We start from the raw sequence: 15,996 nt of genomic DNA on the forward strand, positions 1-15,996 counted from the left end.
ACAAGTGACGGCGAGAGAGATGCGACACCTGTCCACCTCTTATCGAGGCACATACCTGCGGTCAACAGACTTGGAGGACTGCAAGACATTGCCACGGGCGTTGAATGCAGCTAACCACTCTGCTCAGTGTCCCAAGAGCGCAGGCACGGTCGTTTGCAGGTATGCATATGATGGAGACCGCGTGTGACACAGCTGTGGCGAGACGCAGTCGGCCGAGCTTTGCTGTTCATCGCCACTTGCAGTCGCGAGGGCTGCTTTCGGCGGTGGCTCCGTGGCCGTGATCGTCTAGTGGTTAGGACATTGCGTTGTGGCCGCAATAACCCAGGTTCGAATCCTGGTCACGGCACTTTTTAAAGTTCTGCCTTGCTGTCGCTGCAATGACGATAGTGACCCAGTGTTTGAAATCACGGTGCCCTCCTGATTGTTTGCTCATGTTCCACAGGCTGCAGGTGGCACTACCGATTCAATATCAACACGCGATGCCGCCGCACCAGAGCGCTGGCAGCTGCCTGTGTAGTTAATCTCTATTCGAAAAGTGCAGTGGTTTGAGGTTCGATGTATGAGCAACCCGTCGCAGAAGATCAGGAAGTTGTGTCGTGCACTGTTTTCTACAAATGCCACGAACCCTGGTGCAGGTAGCGTGGCCGAGCGGTCTAAGGCGCTGGTTTAAGGCACCAGTCTCTTCGGAGGCGTGGGTTCGAATCCCACCGCTGCCAATTTTTACTTCTCGTTTTTGTGCCATTGCCGTGTGTTCTCGAGGGGTAGAACGCAGCTCCTGTGGCCGTTGGGTCGCGTAGGTAGCGTGGCCGAGCGGTCTAAGGCGCTGGTTTCAGGCACGAGTCTCTTCGGAGGCGTGGGTTCGAATCCCACCGCTGCCAACGTTTTCTGTCTCGTAATCCAGAGCTCTGATTACCCGCGAAGGAAATAGCGCAGCAAAGCGTGATCGTCGCTTTCGTAAATTGTCGTAGCACAGTGCGTGGTGTAACAACAGGATTCACCGGCGCAGGTTGGTCTCATGATCGCTGGCGTTCGTCTCCACGAGATACGTCCCGAGCATGCCGTTCTACAAAGTGGAAACGTTAATTTTTGCAGTTGTCGCCAAATAGCGGGAAGGTGCTCGCTGCGTTTGCTGGAGGAGCGCTTGCGTCGTTATCCGGTGTGGTCTAGTGGCTAGGATACCTGGCTCTCACCCAGGAGGCCCGGGTTCGATTCCCGGTACCGGAAATGCGCATTTTGTTGCTCCTCTTATGCGACTTGTCCCGACTTAGCTCGACTGACGCTCCGCTGACGCTTGCAGAAAACTACGTAAAATATGGTTCGCGGCCACAAGTGACGGCGAGAGAGATGCGACACCTGTCCACCTCTTATCGAGGCACATACCTGCGGTCAACAGACTTGGAGGACTGCAAGACATTGCCACGGGCGTTGAATGCAGCTAACCACTCTGCTCAGTGTCCCAAGAGCGCAGGCACGGTCGTTTGCAGGTATGCATATGATGGAGACCGCGTGTGACACAGCTGTGGCGAGACGCAGTCGGCCGAGCTTTGCTGTTCATCGCCACTTGCAGTCGCGAGGGCTGCTTTCGGCGGTGGCTCCGTGGCCGTGATCGTCTAGTGGTTAGGACATTGCGTTGTGGCCGCAATAACCCAGGTTCGAATCCTGGTCACGGCACTTTTTAAAGTTCTGCCTTGCTGTCGCTGCAATGACGATAGTGACCCAGTGTTTGAAATCACGGTGCCCTCCTGATTGTTTGCTCATGTTCCACAGGCTGCAGGTGGCACTACCGATTCAATATCAACACGCGATGCCGCCGCACCAGAGCGCTGGCAGCTGCCTGTGTAGTTAATCTCTATTCGAAAAGTGCAGTGGTTTGAGGTTCGATGTATGAGCAACCCGTCGCAGAAGATCAGGAAGTTGTGTCGTGCACTGTTTTCTACAAATGCCACGAACCCTGGTGCAGGTAGCGTGGCCGAGCGGTCTAAGGCGCTGGTTTAAGGCACCAGTCTCTTCGGAGGCGTGGGTTCGAATCCCACCGCTGCCAATTTTTACTTCTCGTTTTTGTGCCATTGCCGTGTGTTCTCGAGGGGTAGAACGCAGCTCCTGTGGCCGTTGGGTCGCGTAGGTAGCGTGGCCGAGCGGTCTAAGGCGCTGGTTTCAGGCACGAGTCTCTTCGGAGGCGTGGGTTCGAATCCCACCGCTGCCAACGTTTTCTGTCTCGTAATCCAGAGCTCTGATTACCCGCGAAGGAAATAGCGCAGCAAAGCGTGATCGTCGCTTTCGTAAATTGTCGTAGCACAGTGCGTGGTGTAACAACAGGATTCACCGGCGCAGGTTGGTCTCATGATCGCTGGCGTTCGTCTCCACGAGATACGTCCCGAGCATGCCGTTCTACAAAGTGGAAACGTTAATTTTTGCAGTTGTCGCCAAATAGCGGGAAGGTGCTCGCTGCGTTTGCTGGAGGAGCGCTTGCGTCGTTATCCGGTGTGGTCTAGTGGCTAGGATACCTGGCTCTCACCCAGGAGGCCCGGGTTCGATTCCCGGTACCGGAAATGCGCATTTTGTTGCTCCTCTTATGCGACTTGTCCCGACTTAGCTCGACTGACGCTCCGCTGACGCTTGCAGAAAACTACGTAAAATATGGTTCGCGGCCACAAGTGACGGCGAGAGAGATGCGACACCTGTCCACCTCTTATCGAGGCACATACCTGCGGTCAACAGACTTGGAGGACTGCAAGACATTGCCACGGGCGTTGAATGCAGCTAACCACTCTGCTCAGTGTCCCAAGAGCGCAGGCACGGTCGTTTGCAGGTATGCATATGATGGAGACCGCGTGTGACACAGCTGTGGCGAGACGCAGTCGGCCGAGCTTTGCTGTTCATCGCCACTTGCAGTCGCGAGGGCTGCTTTCGGCGGTGGCTCCGTGGCCGTGATCGTCTAGTGGTTAGGACATTGCGTTGTGGCCGCAATAACCCAGGTTCGAATCCTGGTCACGGCACTTTTTAAAGTTCTGCCTTGCTGTCGCTGCAATGACGATAGTGACCCAGTGTTTGAAATCACGGTGCCCTCCTGATTGTTTGCTCATGTTCCACAGGCTGCAGGTGGCACTACCGATTCAATATCAACACGCGATGCCGCCGCACCAGAGCGCTGGCAGCTGCCTGTGTAGTTAATCTCTATTCGAAAAGTGCAGTGGTTTGAGGTTCGATGTATGAGCAACCCGTCGCAGAAGATCAGGAAGTTGTGTCGTGCACTGTTTTCTACAAATGCCACGAACCCTGGTGCAGGTAGCGTGGCCGAGCGGTCTAAGGCGCTGGTTTAAGGCACCAGTCTCTTCGGAGGCGTGGGTTCGAATCCCACCGCTGCCAATTTTTACTTCTCGTTTTTGTGCCATTGCCGTGTGTTCTCGAGGGGTAGAACGCAGCTCCTGTGGCCGTTGGGTCGCGTAGGTAGCGTGGCCGAGCGGTCTAAGGCGCTGGTTTCAGGCACCAGTCTCTTCGGAGGCGTGGGTTCGAATCCCACCGCTGCCAACGTTTTCTGTCTCGTAATCCAGAGCTCTGATTACCCGCGAAGGAAATAGCGCAGCAAAGCGTGATCGTCGCTTTCGTAAATTGTCGTAGCACAGTGCGTGGTGTAACAACAGGATTCACCGGCGCAGGTTGGTCTCATGATCGCTGGCGTTCGTCTCCACGAGATACGTCCCGAGCATGCCGTTCTACAAAGTGGAAACGTTAATTTTTGCAGTTGTCGCCAAATAGCGGGAAGGTGCTCGCTGCGTTTGCTGGAGGAGCGCTTGCGTCGTTATCCGGTGTGGTCTAGTGGCTAGGATACCTGGCTCTCACCCAGGAGGCCCGGGTTCGATTCCCGGTACCGGAAATGCGCATTTTGTTGCTCCTCTTATGCGACTTGTCCCGACTTAGCTCGACTGACGCTCCGCTGACGCTTGCAGAAAACTACGTAAAATATGGTTCGCGGCCACAAGTGACGGCGAGAGAGATGCGACACCTGTCCACCTCTTATCGAGGCACATACCTGCGGTCAACAGACTTGGAGGACTGCAAGACATTGCCACGGGCGTTGAATGCAGCTAACCACTCTGCTCAGTGTCCCAAGAGCGCAGGCACGGTCGTTTGCAGGTATGCATATGATGGAGACCGCGTGTGACACAGCTGTGGCGAGACGCAGTCGGCCGAGCTTTGCTGTTCATCGCCACTTGCAGTCGCGAGGGCTGCTTTCGGCGGTGGCTCCGTGGCCGTGATCGTCTAGTGGTTAGGACATTGCGTTGTGGCCGCAATAACCCAGGTTCGAATCCTGGTCACGGCACTTTTTAAAGTTCTGCCTTGCTGTCGCTGCAATGACGATAGTGACCCAGTGTTTGAAATCACGGTGCCCTCCTGATTGTTTGCTCATGTTCCACAGGCTGCAGGTGGCACTACCGATTCAATATCAACACGCGATGCCGCCGCACCAGAGCGCTGGCAGCTGCCTGTGTAGTTAATCTCTATTCGAAAAGTGCAGTGGTTTGAGGTTCGATGTATGAGCAACCCGTCGCAGAAGATCAGGAAGTTGTGTCGTGCACTGTTTTCTACAAATGCCACGAACCCTGGTGCAGGTAGCGTGGCCGAGCGGTCTAAGGCGCTGGTTTAAGGCACCAGTCTCTTCGGAGGCGTGGGTTCGAATCCCACCGCTGCCAATTTTTACTTCTCGTTTTTGTGCCATTGCCGTGTGTTCTCGAGGGGTAGAACGCAGCTCCTGTGGCCGTTGGGTCGCGTAGGTAGCGTGGCCGAGCGGTCTAAGGCGCTGGTTTCAGGCACGAGTCTCTTCGGAGGCGTGGGTTCGAATCCCACCGCTGCCAACGTTTTCTGTCTCGTAATCCAGAGCTCTGATTACCCGCGAAGGAAATAGCGCAGCAAAGCGTGATCGTCGCTTTCGTAAATTGTCGTAGCACAGTGCGTGGTGTAACAACAGGATTCACCGGCGCAGGTTGGTCTCATGATCGCTGGCGTTCGTCTCCACGAGATACGTCCCGAGCATGCCGTTCTACAAAGTGGAAACGTTAATTTTTGCAGTTGTCGCCAAATAGCGGGAAGGTGCTCGCTGCGTTTGCTGGAGGAGCGCTTGCGTCGTTATCCGGTGTGGTCTAGTGGCTAGGATACCTGGCTCTCACCCAGGAGGCCCGGGTTCGATTCCCGGTACCGGAAATGCGCATTTTGTTGCTCCTCTTATGCGACTTGTCCCGACTTAGCTCGACTGACGCTCCGCTGACGCTTGCAGAAAACTACGTAAAATATGGTTCGCGGCCACAAGTGACGGCGAGAGAGATGCGACACCTGTCCACCTCTTATCGAGGCACATACCTGCGGTCAACAGACTTGGAGGACTGCAAGACATTGCCACGGGCGTTGAATGCAGCTAACCACTCTGCTCAGTGTCCCAAGAGCGCAGGCACGGTCGTTTGCAGGTATGCATATGATGGAGACCGCGTGTGACACAGCTGTGGCGAGACGCAGTCGGCCGAGCTTTGCTGTTCATCGCCACTTGCAGTCGCGAGGGCTGCTTTCGGCGGTGGCTCCGTGGCCGTGATCGTCTAGTGGTTAGGACATTGCGTTGTGGCCGCAATAACCCAGGTTCGAATCCTGGTCACGGCACTTTTTAAAGTTCTGCCTTGCTGTCGCTGCAATGACGATAGTGACCCAGTGTTTGAAATCACGGTGCCCTCCTGATTGTTTGCTCATGTTCCACAGGCTGCAGGTGGCACTACCGATTCAATATCAACACGCGATGCCGCCGCACCAGAGCGCTGGCAGCTGCCTGTGTAGTTAATCTCTATTCGAAAAGTGCAGTGGTTTGAGGTTCGATGTATGAGCAACCCGTCGCAGAAGATCAGGAAGTTGTGTCGTGCACTGTTTTCTACAAATGCCACGAACCCTGGTGCAGGTAGCGTGGCCGAGCGGTCTAAGGCGCTGGTTTAAGGCACCAGTCTCTTCGGAGGCGTGGGTTCGAATCCCACCGCTGCCAATTTTTACTTCTCGTTTTTGTGCCATTGCCGTGTGTTCTCGAGGGGTAGAACGCAGCTCCTGTGGCCGTTGGGTCGCGTAGGTAGCGTGGCCGAGCGGTCTAAGGCGCTGGTTTCAGGCACCAGTCTCTTCGGAGGCGTGGGTTCGAATCCCACCGCTGCCAACGTTTTCTGTCTCGTAATCCAGAGCTCTGATTACCCGCGAAGGAAATAGCGCAGCAAAGCGTGATCGTCGCTTTCGTAAATTGTCGTAGCACAGTGCGTGGTGTAACAACAGGATTCACCGGCGCAGGTTGGTCTCATGATCGCTGGCGTTCGTCTCCACGAGATACGTCCCGAGCATGCCGTTCTACAAAGTGGAAACGTTAATTTTTGCAGTTGTCGCCAAATAGCGGGAAGGTGCTCGCTGCGTTTGCTGGAGGAGCGCTTGCGTCGTTATCCGGTGTGGTCTAGTGGCTAGGATACCTGGCTCTCACCCAGGAGGCCCGGGTTCGATTCCCGGTACCGGAAATGCGCATTTTGTTGCTCCTCTTATGCGACTTGTCCCGACTTAGCTCGACTGACGCTCCGCTGACGCTTGCAGAAAACTACGTAAAATATGGTTCGCGGCCACAAGTGACGGCGAGAGAGATGCGACACCTGTCCACCTCTTATCGAGGCACATACCTGCGGTCAACAGACTTGGAGGACTGCAAGACATTGCCACGGGCGTTGAATGCAGCTAACCACTCTGCTCAGTGTCCCAAGAGCGCAGGCACGGTCGTTTGCAGGTATGCATATGATGGAGACCGCGTGTGACACAGCTGTGGCGAGACGCAGTCGGCCGAGCTTTGCTGTTCATCGCCACTTGCAGTCGCGAGGGCTGCTTTCGGCGGTGGCTCCGTGGCCGTGATCGTCTAGTGGTTAGGACATTGCGTTGTGGCCGCAATAACCCAGGTTCGAATCCTGGTCACGGCACTTTTTAAAGTTCTGCCTTGCTGTCGCTGCAATGACGATAGTGACCCAGTGTTTGAAATCACGGTGCCCTCCTGATTGTTTGCTCATGTTCCACAGGCTGCAGGTGGCACTACCGATTCAATATCAACACGCGATGCCGCCGCACCAGAGCGCTGGCAGCTGCCTGTGTAGTTAATCTCTATTCGAAAAGTGCAGTGGTTTGAGGTTCGATGTATGAGCAACCCGTCGCAGAAGATCAGGAAGTTGTGTCGTGCACTGTTTTCTACAAATGCCACGAACCCTGGTGCAGGTAGCGTGGCCGAGCGGTCTAAGGCGCTGGTTTAAGGCACCAGTCTCTTCGGAGGCGTGGGTTCGAATCCCACCGCTGCCAATTTTTACTTCTCGTTTTTGTGCCATTGCCGTGTGTTCTCGAGGGGTAGAACGCAGCTCCTGTGGCCGTTGGGTCGCGTAGGTAGCGTGGCCGAGCGGTCTAAGGCGCTGGTTTCAGGCACCAGTCTCTTCGGAGGCGTGGGTTCGAATCCCACCGCTGCCAACGTTTTCTGTCTCGTAATCCAGAGCTCTGATTACCCGCGAAGGAAATAGCGCAGCAAAGCGTGATCGTCGCTTTCGTAAATTGTCGTAGCACAGTGCGTGGTGTAACAACAGGATTCACCGGCGCAGGTTGGTCTCATGATCGCTGGCGTTCGTCTCCACGAGATACGTCCCGAGCATGCCGTTCTACAAAGTGGAAACGTTAATTTTTGCAGTTGTCGCCAAATAGCGGGAAGGTGCTCGCTGCGTTTGCTGGAGGAGCGCTTGCGTCGTTATCCGGTGTGGTCTAGTGGCTAGGATACCTGGCTCTCACCCAGGAGGCCCGGGTTCGATTCCCGGTACCGGAAATGCGCATTTTGTTGCTCCTCTTATGCGACTTGTCCCGACTTAGCTCGACTGACGCTCCGCTGACGCTTGCAGAAAACTACGTAAAATATGGTTCGCGGCCACAAGTGACGGCGAGAGAGATGCGACACCTGTCCACCTCTTATCGAGGCACATACCTGCGGTCAACAGACTTGGAGGACTGCAAGACATTGCCACGGGCGTTGAATGCAGCTAACCACTCTGCTCAGTGTCCCAAGAGCGCAGGCACGGTCGTTTGCAGGTATGCATATGATGGAGACCGCGTGTGACACAGCTGTGGCGAGACGCAGTCGGCCGAGCTTTGCTGTTCATCGCCACTTGCAGTCGCGAGGGCTGCTTTCGGCGGTGGCTCCGTGGCCGTGATCGTCTAGTGGTTAGGACATTGCGTTGTGGCCGCAATAACCCAGGTTCGAATCCTGGTCACGGCACTTTTTAAAGTTCTGCCTTGCTGTCGCTGCAATGACGATAGTGACCCAGTGTTTGAAATCACGGTGCCCTCCTGATTGTTTGCTCATGTTCCACAGGCTGCAGGTGGCACTACCGATTCAATATCAACACGCGATGCCGCCGCACCAGAGCGCTGGCAGCTGCCTGTGTAGTTAATCTCTATTCGAAAAGTGCAGTGGTTTGAGGTTCGATGTATGAGCAACCCGTCGCAGAAGATCAGGAAGTTGTGTCGTGCACTGTTTTCTACAAATGCCACGAACCCTGGTGCAGGTAGCGTGGCCGAGCGGTCTAAGGCGCTGGTTTAAGGCACCAGTCTCTTCGGAGGCGTGGGTTCGAATCCCACCGCTGCCAATTTTTACTTCTCGTTTTTGTGCCATTGCCGTGTGTTCTCGAGGGGTAGAACGCAGCTCCTGTGGCCGTTGGGTCGCGTAGGTAGCGTGGCCGAGCGGTCTAAGGCGCTGGTTTCAGGCACGAGTCTCTTCGGAGGCGTGGGTTCGAATCCCACCGCTGCCAACGTTTTCTGTCTCGTAATCCAGAGCTCTGATTACCCGCGAAGGAAATAGCGCAGCAAAGCGTGATCGTCGCTTTCGTAAATTGTCGTAGCACAGTGCGTGGTGTAACAACAGGATTCACCGGCGCAGGTTGGTCTCATGATCGCTGGCGTTCGTCTCCACGAGATACGTCCCGAGCATGCCGTTCTACAAAGTGGAAACGTTAATTTTTGCAGTTGTCGCCAAATAGCGGGAAGGTGCTCGCTGCGTTTGCTGGAGGAGCGCTTGCGTCGTTATCCGGTGTGGTCTAGTGGCTAGGATACCTGGCTCTCACCCAGGAGGCCCGGGTTCGATTCCCGGTACCGGAAATGCGCATTTTGTTGCTCCTCTTATGCGACTTGTCCCGACTTAGCTCGACTGACGCTCCGCTGACGCTTGCAGAAAACTACGTAAAATATGGTTCGCGGCCACAAGTGACGGCGAGAGAGATGCGACACCTGTCCACCTCTTATCGAGGCACATACCTGCGGTCAACAGACTTGGAGGACTGCAAGACATTGCCACGGGCGTTGAATGCAGCTAACCACTCTGCTCAGTGTCCCAAGAGCGCAGGCACGGTCGTTTGCAGGTATGCATATGATGGAGACCGCGTGTGACACAGCTGTGGCGAGACGCAGTCGGCCGAGCTTTGCTGTTCATCGCCACTTGCAGTCGCGAGGGCTGCTTTCGGCGGTGGCTCCGTGGCCGTGATCGTCTAGTGGTTAGGACATTGCGTTGTGGCCGCAATAACCCAGGTTCGAATCCTGGTCACGGCACTTTTTAAAGTTCTGCCTTGCTGTCGCTGCAATGACGATAGTGACCCAGTGTTTGAAATCACGGTGCCCTCCTGATTGTTTGCTCATGTTCCACAGGCTGCAGGTGGCACTACCGATTCAATATCAACACGCGATGCCGCCGCACCAGAGCGCTGGCAGCTGCCTGTGTAGTTAATCTCTATTCGAAAAGTGCAGTGGTTTGAGGTTCGATGTATGAGCAACCCGTCGCAGAAGATCAGGAAGTTGTGTCGTGCACTGTTTTCTACAAATGCCACGAACCCTGGTGCAGGTAGCGTGGCCGAGCGGTCTAAGGCGCTGGTTTAAGGCACCAGTCTCTTCGGAGGCGTGGGTTCGAATCCCACCGCTGCCAATTTTTACTTCTCGTTTTTGTGCCATTGCCGTGTGTTCTCGAGGGGTAGAACGCAGCTCCTGTGGCCGTTGGGTCGCGTAGGTAGCGTGGCCGAGCGGTCTAAGGCGCTGGTTTCAGGCACCAGTCTCTTCGGAGGCGTGGGTTCGAATCCCACCGCTGCCAACGTTTTCTGTCTCGTAATCCAGAGCTCTGATTACCCGCGAAGGAAATAGCGCAGCAAAGCGTGATCGTCGCTTTCGTAAATTGTCGTAGCACAGTGCGTGGTGTAACAACAGGATTCACCGGCGCAGGTTGGTCTCATGATCGCTGGCGTTCGTCTCCACGAGATACGTCCCGAGCATGCCGTTCTACAAAGTGGAAACGTTAATTTTTGCAGTTGTCGCCAAATAGCGGGAAGGTGCTCGCTGCGTTTGCTGGAGGAGCGCTTGCTTCGTTATCCGGTGTGGTCTAGTGGCTAGGATACCTGGCTCTCACCCAGGAGGCCCGGGTTCGATTCCCGGTACCGGAAATGCGCATTTTGTTGCTCCTCTTATGCGACTTGTCCCGACTTAGCTCGACTGACGCTCCGCTGACGCTTGCAGAAAACTACGTAAAATATGGTTCGCGGCCACAAGTGACGGCGAGAGAGATGCGACACCTGTCCACCTCTTATCGAGGAACATACCTGCGGTCAACAGACTTGGAGGACTGCAAGACATTGCCACGGGCGTTGAATGCAGCTAACCACTCTGCTCAGTGTCCCAAGAGCGCAGGCACGGTCGTTTGCAGGTATGCATATGATGGAGACCGCGTGTGACACAGCTGTGGCGAGACGCAGTCGGCCGAGCTTTGCTGTTCATCGCCACTTGCAGTCGCGAGGGCTGCTTTCGGCGGTGGCTCCGTGGCCGTGATCGTCTAGTGGTTAGGACATTGCGTTGTGGCCGCAATAACCCAGGTTCGAATCCTGCTAACGGCACTTTTTAAAGTTCTGCCTTGCTGTCGCTGCAATGACGATAGTGACCCAGTGTTTGAAATCACGGTGCCCTCCTGATTGTTTGCTCATGTTCCACAGGCTGCAGGTGGCACTACCGATTCAATATCAACACGCGATGCCGCCGCACCAGAGCGCTGGCAGCTGCCTGTGTAGTTAATCTCTATTCGAAAAGTGCAGTGGTTTGAGGTTCGATGTATGAGCAACCCGTCGCAGAAGATCAGGAAGTTGTGTCGTGCACTGTTTTCTACAAATGCCACGAACCCTGGTGCAGGTAGCGTGGCCGAGCGGTCTAAGGCGCTGGTTTAAGGCACCAGTCTCTTCGGAGGCGTGGGTTCGAATCCCACCGCTGCCAATTTTTACTTCTCGTTTTTGTGCCATTGCCGTGTGTTCTCGAGGGGTAGAACGCAGCTCCTGTGGCCGTTGGGTCGCGTAGGTAGCGTGGCCGAGCGGTCTAAGGCGCTGGTTTCAGGCACCAGTCTCTTCGGAGGCGTGGGTTCGAATCCCACCGCTGCCAACGTTTTCTGTCTCGTAATCCAGAGCTCTGATTACCCGCGAAGGAAATAGCGCAGCAAAGCGTGATCGTCGCTTTCGTAAATTGTCGTAGCACAGTGCGTGGTGTAACAACAGGATTCACCGGCGCAGGTTGGTCTCATGATCGCTGGCGTTCGTCTCCACGAGATACGTCCCGAGCATGCCGTTCTACAAAGTGGAAACGTTAATTTTTGCAGTTGTCGCCAAATAGCGGGAAGGTGCTCGCTGCGTTTGCTGGAGGAGCGCTTGCGTCGTTATCCGGTGTGGTCTAGTGGCTAGGATACCTGGCTCTCACCCAGGAGGCCCGGGTTCGATTCCCGGTACCGGAAATGCGCATTTTGTTGCTCCTCTTATGCGACTTGTCCCGACTTAGCTCGACTGACGCTCCGCTGACGCTTGCAGAAAACTACGTAAAATATGGTTCGCGGCCACAAGTGACGGCGAGAGAGATGCGACACCTGTCCACCTCTTATCGAGGCACATACCTGCGGTCAACAGACTTGGAGGACTGCAAGACATTGCCACGGGCGTTGAATGCAGCTAACCACTCTGCTCAGTGTCCCAAGAGCGCAGGCACGGTCGTTTGCAGGTATGCATATGATGGAGACCGCGTGTGACACAGCTGTGGCGAGACGCAGTCGGCCGAGCTTTGCTGTTCATCGCCACTTGCAGTCGCGAGGGCTGCTTTCGGCGGTGGCTCCGTGGCCGTGATCGTCTAGTGGTTAGGACATTGCGTTGTGGCCGCAATAACCCAGGTTCGAATCCTGGTCACGGCACTTTTTAAAGTTCTGCCTTGCTGTCGCTGCAATGACGATAGTGACCCAGTGTTTGAAATCACGGTGCCCTCCTGATTGTTTGCTCATGTTCCACAGGCTGCAGGTGGCACTACCGATTCAATATCAACACGCGATGCCGCCGCACCAGAGCGCTGGCAGCTGCCTGTGTAGTTAATCTCTATTCGAAAAGTGCAGTGGTTTGAGGTTCGATGTATGAGCAACCCGTCGCAGAAGATCAGGAAGTTGTGTCGTGCACTGTTTTCTACAAATGCCACGAACCCTGGTGCAGGTAGCGTGGCCGAGCGGTCTAAGGCGCTGGTTTAAGGCACCAGTCTCTTCGGAGGCGTGGGTTCGAATCCCACCGCTGCCAATTTTTACTTCTCGTTTTTGTGCCATTGCCGTGTGTTCTCGAGGGGTAGAACGCAGCTCCTGTGGCCGTTGGGTCGCGTAGGTAGCGTGGCCGAGCGGTCTAAGGCGCTGGTTTCAGGCACCAGTCTCTTCGGAGGCGTGGGTTCGAATCCCACCGCTGCCAACGTTTTCTGTCTCGTAATCCAGAGCTCTGATTACCCGCGAAGGAAATAGCGCAGCAAAGCGTGATCGTCGCTTTCGTAAATTGTCGTAGCACAGTGCGTGGTGTAACAACAGGATTCACCGGCGCAGGTTGGTCTCATGATCGCTGGCGTTCGTCTCCACGAGATACGTCCCGAGCATGCCGTTCTACAAAGTGGAAACGTTAATTTTTGCAGTTGTCGCCAAATAGCGGGAAGGTGCTCGCTGCGTTTGCTGGAGGAGCGCTTGCGTCGTTATCCGGTGTGGTCTAGTGGCTAGGATACCTGGCTCTCACCCAGGAGGCCCGGGTTCGATTCCCGGTACCGGAAATGCGCATTTTGTTGCTCCTCTTATGCGACTTGTCCCGACTTAGCTCGACTGACGCTCCGCTGACGCTTGCAGAAAACTACGTAAAATATGGTTCGCGGCCACAAGTGACGGCGAGAGAGATGCGACACCTGTCCACCTCTTATCGAGGCACATACCTGCGGTCAACAGACTTGGAGGACTGCAAGACATTGCCACGGGCGTTGAATGCAGCTAACCACTCTGCTCAGTGTCCCAAGAGCGCAGGCACGGTCGTTTGCAGGTATGCATATGATGGAGACCGCGTGTGACACAGCTGTGGCGAGACGCAGTCGGCCGAGCTTTGCTGTTCATCGCCACTTGCAGTCGCGAGGGCTGCTTTCGGCGGTGGCTCCGTGGCCGTGATCGTCTAGTGGTTAGGACATTGCGTTGTGGCCGCAATAACCCAGGTTCGAATCCTGGTCACGGCACTTTTTAAAGTTCTGCCTTGCTGTCGCTGCAATGACGATAGTGACCCAGTGTTTGAAATCACGGTGCCCTCCTGATTGTTTGCTCATGTTCCACAGGCTGCAGGTGGCACTACCGATTCAATATCAACACGCGATGCCGCCGCACCAGAGCGCTGGCAGCTGCCTGTGTAGTTAATCTCTATTCGAAAAGTGCAGTGGTTTGAGGTTCGATGTATGAGCAACCCGTCGCAGAAGATCAGGAAGTTGTGTCGTGCACTGTTTTCTACAAATGCCACGAACCCTGGTGCAGGTAGCGTGGCCGAGCGGTCTAAGGCGCTGGTTTAAGGCACCAGTCTCTTCGGAGGCGTGGGTTCGAATCCCACCGCTGCCAATTTTTACTTCTCGTTTTTGTGCCATTGCCGTGTGTTCTCGAGGGGTAGAACGCAGCTCCTGTGGCCGTTGGGTCGCGTAGGTAGCGTGGCCGAGCGGTCTAAGGCGCTGGTTTCAGGCACCAGTCTCTTCGGAGGCGTGGGTTCGAATCCCACCGCTGCCAACGTTTTCTGTCTCGTAATCCAGAGCTCTGATTACCCGCGAAGGAAATAGCGCAGCAAAGCGTGATCGTCGCTTTCGTAAATTGTCGTAGCACAGTGCGTGGTGTAACAACAGGATTCACCGGCGCAGGTTGGTCTCATGATCGCTGGCGTTCGTCTCCACGAGATACGTCCCGAGCATGCCGTTCTACAAAGTGGAAACGTTAATTTTTGCAGTTGTCGCCAAATAGCGGGAAGGTGCTCGCTGCGTTTGCTGGAGGAGCGCTTGCGTCGTTATCCGGTGTGGTCTAGTGGCTAGGATACCTGGCTCTCACCCAGGAGGCCCGGGTTCGATTCCCGGTACCGGAAATGCGCATTTTGTTGCTCCTCTTATGCGACTTGTCCCGACTTAGCTCGACTGACGCTCCGCTGACGCTTGCAGAAAACTACGTAAAATATGGTTCGCGGCCACAAGTGACGGCGAGAGAGATGCGACACCTGTCCACCTCTTATCGAGGCACATACCTGCGGTCAACAGACTTGGAGGACTGCAAGACATTGCCACGGGCGTTGAATGCAGCTAACCACTCTGCTCAGTGTCCCAAGAGCGCAGGCACGGTCGTTTGCAGGTATGCATATGATGGAGACCGCGTGTGACACAGCTGTGGCGAGACGCAGTCGGCCGAGCTTTGCTGTTCATCGCCACTTGCAGTCGCGAGGGCTGCTTTCGGCGGTGGCTCCGTGGCCGTGATCGTCTAGTGGTTAGGACATTGCGTTGTGGCCGCAATAACCCAGGTTCGAATCCTGGTCACGGCACTTTTTAAAGTTCTGCCTTGCTGTCGCTGCAATGACGATAGTGACCCAGTGTTTGAAATCACGGTGCCCTCCTGATTGTTTGCTCATGTTCCACAGGCTGCAGGTGGCACTACCGATTCAATATCAACACGCGATGCCGCCGCACCAGAGCGCTGGCAGCTGCCTGTGTAGTTAATCTCTATTCGAAAAGTGCAGTGGTTTGAGGTTCGATGTATGAGCAACCCGTCGCAGAAGATCAGGAAGTTGTGTCGTGCACTGTTTTCTACAAATGCCACGAACCCTGGTGCAGGTAGCGTGGCCGAGCGGTCTAAGGCGCTGGTTTAAGGCACCAGTCTCTTCGGAGGCGTGGGTTCGAATCCCACCGCTGCCAATTTTTACTTCTCGTTTTTGTGCCATTGCCGTGTGTTCTCGAGGGGTAGAACGCAGCTCCTGTGGCCGTTGGGTCGCGTAGGTAGCGTGGCCGAGCGGTCTAAGGCGCTGGTTTCAGGCACCAGTCTCTTCGGAGGCGTGGGTTCGAATCCCACCGCTGCCAACGTTTTCTGTCTCGTAATCCAGAGCTCTGATTACCCGCGAAGGAAATAGCGCAGCAAAGCGTGATCGTCGCTTTCGTAAATTGTCGTAGCACAGTGCGTGGTGTAACAACAGGATTCACCGGCGCAGGTTGGTCTCATGATCGCTGGCGTTCGTCTCCACGAGATACGTCCCGAGCATGCCGTTCTACAAAGTGGAAACGTTAATTTTTGCAGTTGTCGCCAAATAGCGGGAAGGTGCTCGCTGCGTTTGCTGGAGGAGCGCTTGCGTCGTTATCCGGTGTGGTCTAGTGGCTAGGATACCTGGCTCTCACCCAGGAGGCCCGGGTTCGATTCCCGGTACCGGAAATGCGCATTTTGTTGCTCCTCTTATGCGACTTGTCCCGACTTAGCTCGACTGACGCTCCGCTGACGCTTGCAGAAAACTACGTAAAATATGGTTCGCGGCCACAAGTGACGGCGAGAGAGATGCGACACCTGTCCACCTCTTATCGAGGCACATACCTGCGGTCAACAGACTTGGAGGACTGCAAGACATTGCCACG

The 15,996-nt window shown here is 55.3% G+C and overlaps 47 non-coding genes across 47 annotated transcripts; all 47 read left to right on the plus strand.

Annotated features, from left to right (window-relative positions):
* Window positions 1–274: 274 nt before the first annotated feature.
* Window positions 275–346, plus strand: Trnah-gug (transfer RNA histidin (anticodon GUG)). The gene has a single exon. It is a non-coding gene; the product is annotated as a tRNA-His (tRNA).
* A 288-nt stretch (window positions 347–634) lies between these two features.
* On the plus strand, window positions 635–716 carry Trnal-aag (transfer RNA leucine (anticodon AAG)). Its single transcript has one exon. It is a non-coding gene; the product is annotated as a tRNA-Leu (tRNA).
* Window positions 717–796: 80 nt separating this feature from the next.
* On the plus strand, window positions 797–878 carry Trnal-cag (transfer RNA leucine (anticodon CAG)). The gene has a single exon. It is a non-coding gene; the product is annotated as a tRNA-Leu (tRNA).
* A 274-nt stretch (window positions 879–1,152) lies between these two features.
* Trnae-cuc (transfer RNA glutamic acid (anticodon CUC)) lies at window positions 1,153–1,224 on the plus strand. The gene has a single exon. It is a non-coding gene; the product is annotated as a tRNA-Glu (tRNA).
* A 375-nt stretch (window positions 1,225–1,599) lies between these two features.
* Trnah-gug (transfer RNA histidin (anticodon GUG)) lies at window positions 1,600–1,671 on the plus strand. Its single transcript has one exon. It is a non-coding gene; the product is annotated as a tRNA-His (tRNA).
* A 288-nt stretch (window positions 1,672–1,959) lies between these two features.
* Trnal-aag (transfer RNA leucine (anticodon AAG)) lies at window positions 1,960–2,041 on the plus strand. Its single transcript has one exon. It is a non-coding gene; the product is annotated as a tRNA-Leu (tRNA).
* An 80-nt stretch (window positions 2,042–2,121) lies between these two features.
* Window positions 2,122–2,203, plus strand: Trnal-cag (transfer RNA leucine (anticodon CAG)). The gene has a single exon. It is a non-coding gene; the product is annotated as a tRNA-Leu (tRNA).
* Window positions 2,204–2,477: 274 nt separating this feature from the next.
* Trnae-cuc (transfer RNA glutamic acid (anticodon CUC)) lies at window positions 2,478–2,549 on the plus strand. The gene has a single exon. It is a non-coding gene; the product is annotated as a tRNA-Glu (tRNA).
* A 375-nt stretch (window positions 2,550–2,924) lies between these two features.
* Trnah-gug (transfer RNA histidin (anticodon GUG)) lies at window positions 2,925–2,996 on the plus strand. The gene has a single exon. It is a non-coding gene; the product is annotated as a tRNA-His (tRNA).
* A 288-nt stretch (window positions 2,997–3,284) lies between these two features.
* Trnal-aag (transfer RNA leucine (anticodon AAG)) lies at window positions 3,285–3,366 on the plus strand. The gene has a single exon. It is a non-coding gene; the product is annotated as a tRNA-Leu (tRNA).
* Window positions 3,367–3,446: 80 nt separating this feature from the next.
* Window positions 3,447–3,528, plus strand: Trnal-cag (transfer RNA leucine (anticodon CAG)). Its single transcript has one exon. It is a non-coding gene; the product is annotated as a tRNA-Leu (tRNA).
* A 274-nt stretch (window positions 3,529–3,802) lies between these two features.
* On the plus strand, window positions 3,803–3,874 carry Trnae-cuc (transfer RNA glutamic acid (anticodon CUC)). Its single transcript has one exon. It is a non-coding gene; the product is annotated as a tRNA-Glu (tRNA).
* Window positions 3,875–4,249: 375 nt separating this feature from the next.
* Window positions 4,250–4,321, plus strand: Trnah-gug (transfer RNA histidin (anticodon GUG)). The gene has a single exon. It is a non-coding gene; the product is annotated as a tRNA-His (tRNA).
* Window positions 4,322–4,609: 288 nt separating this feature from the next.
* On the plus strand, window positions 4,610–4,691 carry Trnal-aag (transfer RNA leucine (anticodon AAG)). Its single transcript has one exon. It is a non-coding gene; the product is annotated as a tRNA-Leu (tRNA).
* An 80-nt stretch (window positions 4,692–4,771) lies between these two features.
* Trnal-cag (transfer RNA leucine (anticodon CAG)) lies at window positions 4,772–4,853 on the plus strand. Its single transcript has one exon. It is a non-coding gene; the product is annotated as a tRNA-Leu (tRNA).
* Window positions 4,854–5,127: 274 nt separating this feature from the next.
* Trnae-cuc (transfer RNA glutamic acid (anticodon CUC)) lies at window positions 5,128–5,199 on the plus strand. The gene has a single exon. It is a non-coding gene; the product is annotated as a tRNA-Glu (tRNA).
* Window positions 5,200–5,574: 375 nt separating this feature from the next.
* On the plus strand, window positions 5,575–5,646 carry Trnah-gug (transfer RNA histidin (anticodon GUG)). Its single transcript has one exon. It is a non-coding gene; the product is annotated as a tRNA-His (tRNA).
* A 288-nt stretch (window positions 5,647–5,934) lies between these two features.
* Trnal-aag (transfer RNA leucine (anticodon AAG)) lies at window positions 5,935–6,016 on the plus strand. Its single transcript has one exon. It is a non-coding gene; the product is annotated as a tRNA-Leu (tRNA).
* Window positions 6,017–6,096: 80 nt separating this feature from the next.
* On the plus strand, window positions 6,097–6,178 carry Trnal-cag (transfer RNA leucine (anticodon CAG)). The gene has a single exon. It is a non-coding gene; the product is annotated as a tRNA-Leu (tRNA).
* A 274-nt stretch (window positions 6,179–6,452) lies between these two features.
* On the plus strand, window positions 6,453–6,524 carry Trnae-cuc (transfer RNA glutamic acid (anticodon CUC)). Its single transcript has one exon. It is a non-coding gene; the product is annotated as a tRNA-Glu (tRNA).
* A 375-nt stretch (window positions 6,525–6,899) lies between these two features.
* Trnah-gug (transfer RNA histidin (anticodon GUG)) lies at window positions 6,900–6,971 on the plus strand. Its single transcript has one exon. It is a non-coding gene; the product is annotated as a tRNA-His (tRNA).
* A 288-nt stretch (window positions 6,972–7,259) lies between these two features.
* Trnal-aag (transfer RNA leucine (anticodon AAG)) lies at window positions 7,260–7,341 on the plus strand. The gene has a single exon. It is a non-coding gene; the product is annotated as a tRNA-Leu (tRNA).
* An 80-nt stretch (window positions 7,342–7,421) lies between these two features.
* Window positions 7,422–7,503, plus strand: Trnal-cag (transfer RNA leucine (anticodon CAG)). Its single transcript has one exon. It is a non-coding gene; the product is annotated as a tRNA-Leu (tRNA).
* Window positions 7,504–7,777: 274 nt separating this feature from the next.
* Trnae-cuc (transfer RNA glutamic acid (anticodon CUC)) lies at window positions 7,778–7,849 on the plus strand. Its single transcript has one exon. It is a non-coding gene; the product is annotated as a tRNA-Glu (tRNA).
* A 375-nt stretch (window positions 7,850–8,224) lies between these two features.
* Trnah-gug (transfer RNA histidin (anticodon GUG)) lies at window positions 8,225–8,296 on the plus strand. Its single transcript has one exon. It is a non-coding gene; the product is annotated as a tRNA-His (tRNA).
* A 288-nt stretch (window positions 8,297–8,584) lies between these two features.
* Trnal-aag (transfer RNA leucine (anticodon AAG)) lies at window positions 8,585–8,666 on the plus strand. Its single transcript has one exon. It is a non-coding gene; the product is annotated as a tRNA-Leu (tRNA).
* An 80-nt stretch (window positions 8,667–8,746) lies between these two features.
* Window positions 8,747–8,828, plus strand: Trnal-cag (transfer RNA leucine (anticodon CAG)). Its single transcript has one exon. It is a non-coding gene; the product is annotated as a tRNA-Leu (tRNA).
* Window positions 8,829–9,102: 274 nt separating this feature from the next.
* Window positions 9,103–9,174, plus strand: Trnae-cuc (transfer RNA glutamic acid (anticodon CUC)). The gene has a single exon. It is a non-coding gene; the product is annotated as a tRNA-Glu (tRNA).
* A 375-nt stretch (window positions 9,175–9,549) lies between these two features.
* Window positions 9,550–9,621, plus strand: Trnah-gug (transfer RNA histidin (anticodon GUG)). Its single transcript has one exon. It is a non-coding gene; the product is annotated as a tRNA-His (tRNA).
* Window positions 9,622–9,909: 288 nt separating this feature from the next.
* Window positions 9,910–9,991, plus strand: Trnal-aag (transfer RNA leucine (anticodon AAG)). The gene has a single exon. It is a non-coding gene; the product is annotated as a tRNA-Leu (tRNA).
* Window positions 9,992–10,071: 80 nt separating this feature from the next.
* Trnal-cag (transfer RNA leucine (anticodon CAG)) lies at window positions 10,072–10,153 on the plus strand. The gene has a single exon. It is a non-coding gene; the product is annotated as a tRNA-Leu (tRNA).
* A 274-nt stretch (window positions 10,154–10,427) lies between these two features.
* Trnae-cuc (transfer RNA glutamic acid (anticodon CUC)) lies at window positions 10,428–10,499 on the plus strand. The gene has a single exon. It is a non-coding gene; the product is annotated as a tRNA-Glu (tRNA).
* A 735-nt stretch (window positions 10,500–11,234) lies between these two features.
* Trnal-aag (transfer RNA leucine (anticodon AAG)) lies at window positions 11,235–11,316 on the plus strand. Its single transcript has one exon. It is a non-coding gene; the product is annotated as a tRNA-Leu (tRNA).
* Window positions 11,317–11,396: 80 nt separating this feature from the next.
* Trnal-cag (transfer RNA leucine (anticodon CAG)) lies at window positions 11,397–11,478 on the plus strand. Its single transcript has one exon. It is a non-coding gene; the product is annotated as a tRNA-Leu (tRNA).
* Window positions 11,479–11,752: 274 nt separating this feature from the next.
* Window positions 11,753–11,824, plus strand: Trnae-cuc (transfer RNA glutamic acid (anticodon CUC)). Its single transcript has one exon. It is a non-coding gene; the product is annotated as a tRNA-Glu (tRNA).
* A 375-nt stretch (window positions 11,825–12,199) lies between these two features.
* Trnah-gug (transfer RNA histidin (anticodon GUG)) lies at window positions 12,200–12,271 on the plus strand. The gene has a single exon. It is a non-coding gene; the product is annotated as a tRNA-His (tRNA).
* A 288-nt stretch (window positions 12,272–12,559) lies between these two features.
* Trnal-aag (transfer RNA leucine (anticodon AAG)) lies at window positions 12,560–12,641 on the plus strand. The gene has a single exon. It is a non-coding gene; the product is annotated as a tRNA-Leu (tRNA).
* Window positions 12,642–12,721: 80 nt separating this feature from the next.
* Window positions 12,722–12,803, plus strand: Trnal-cag (transfer RNA leucine (anticodon CAG)). Its single transcript has one exon. It is a non-coding gene; the product is annotated as a tRNA-Leu (tRNA).
* A 274-nt stretch (window positions 12,804–13,077) lies between these two features.
* Trnae-cuc (transfer RNA glutamic acid (anticodon CUC)) lies at window positions 13,078–13,149 on the plus strand. The gene has a single exon. It is a non-coding gene; the product is annotated as a tRNA-Glu (tRNA).
* Window positions 13,150–13,524: 375 nt separating this feature from the next.
* On the plus strand, window positions 13,525–13,596 carry Trnah-gug (transfer RNA histidin (anticodon GUG)). Its single transcript has one exon. It is a non-coding gene; the product is annotated as a tRNA-His (tRNA).
* Window positions 13,597–13,884: 288 nt separating this feature from the next.
* On the plus strand, window positions 13,885–13,966 carry Trnal-aag (transfer RNA leucine (anticodon AAG)). The gene has a single exon. It is a non-coding gene; the product is annotated as a tRNA-Leu (tRNA).
* An 80-nt stretch (window positions 13,967–14,046) lies between these two features.
* Window positions 14,047–14,128, plus strand: Trnal-cag (transfer RNA leucine (anticodon CAG)). The gene has a single exon. It is a non-coding gene; the product is annotated as a tRNA-Leu (tRNA).
* A 274-nt stretch (window positions 14,129–14,402) lies between these two features.
* Window positions 14,403–14,474, plus strand: Trnae-cuc (transfer RNA glutamic acid (anticodon CUC)). Its single transcript has one exon. It is a non-coding gene; the product is annotated as a tRNA-Glu (tRNA).
* Window positions 14,475–14,849: 375 nt separating this feature from the next.
* Window positions 14,850–14,921, plus strand: Trnah-gug (transfer RNA histidin (anticodon GUG)). The gene has a single exon. It is a non-coding gene; the product is annotated as a tRNA-His (tRNA).
* A 288-nt stretch (window positions 14,922–15,209) lies between these two features.
* Window positions 15,210–15,291, plus strand: Trnal-aag (transfer RNA leucine (anticodon AAG)). The gene has a single exon. It is a non-coding gene; the product is annotated as a tRNA-Leu (tRNA).
* Window positions 15,292–15,371: 80 nt separating this feature from the next.
* Trnal-cag (transfer RNA leucine (anticodon CAG)) lies at window positions 15,372–15,453 on the plus strand. The gene has a single exon. It is a non-coding gene; the product is annotated as a tRNA-Leu (tRNA).
* A 274-nt stretch (window positions 15,454–15,727) lies between these two features.
* Trnae-cuc (transfer RNA glutamic acid (anticodon CUC)) lies at window positions 15,728–15,799 on the plus strand. The gene has a single exon. It is a non-coding gene; the product is annotated as a tRNA-Glu (tRNA).
* The last annotated feature ends 197 nt before the right edge of the window (window positions 15,800–15,996 follow it).

Source organism: Schistocerca gregaria, unplaced genomic scaffold, assembly GCF_023897955.1.
Source record: "Schistocerca gregaria isolate iqSchGreg1 unplaced genomic scaffold, iqSchGreg1.2 ptg001422l, whole genome shotgun sequence".
Lineage (NCBI taxonomy): Eukaryota > Metazoa > Arthropoda > Insecta > Orthoptera > Acrididae > Schistocerca > Schistocerca gregaria.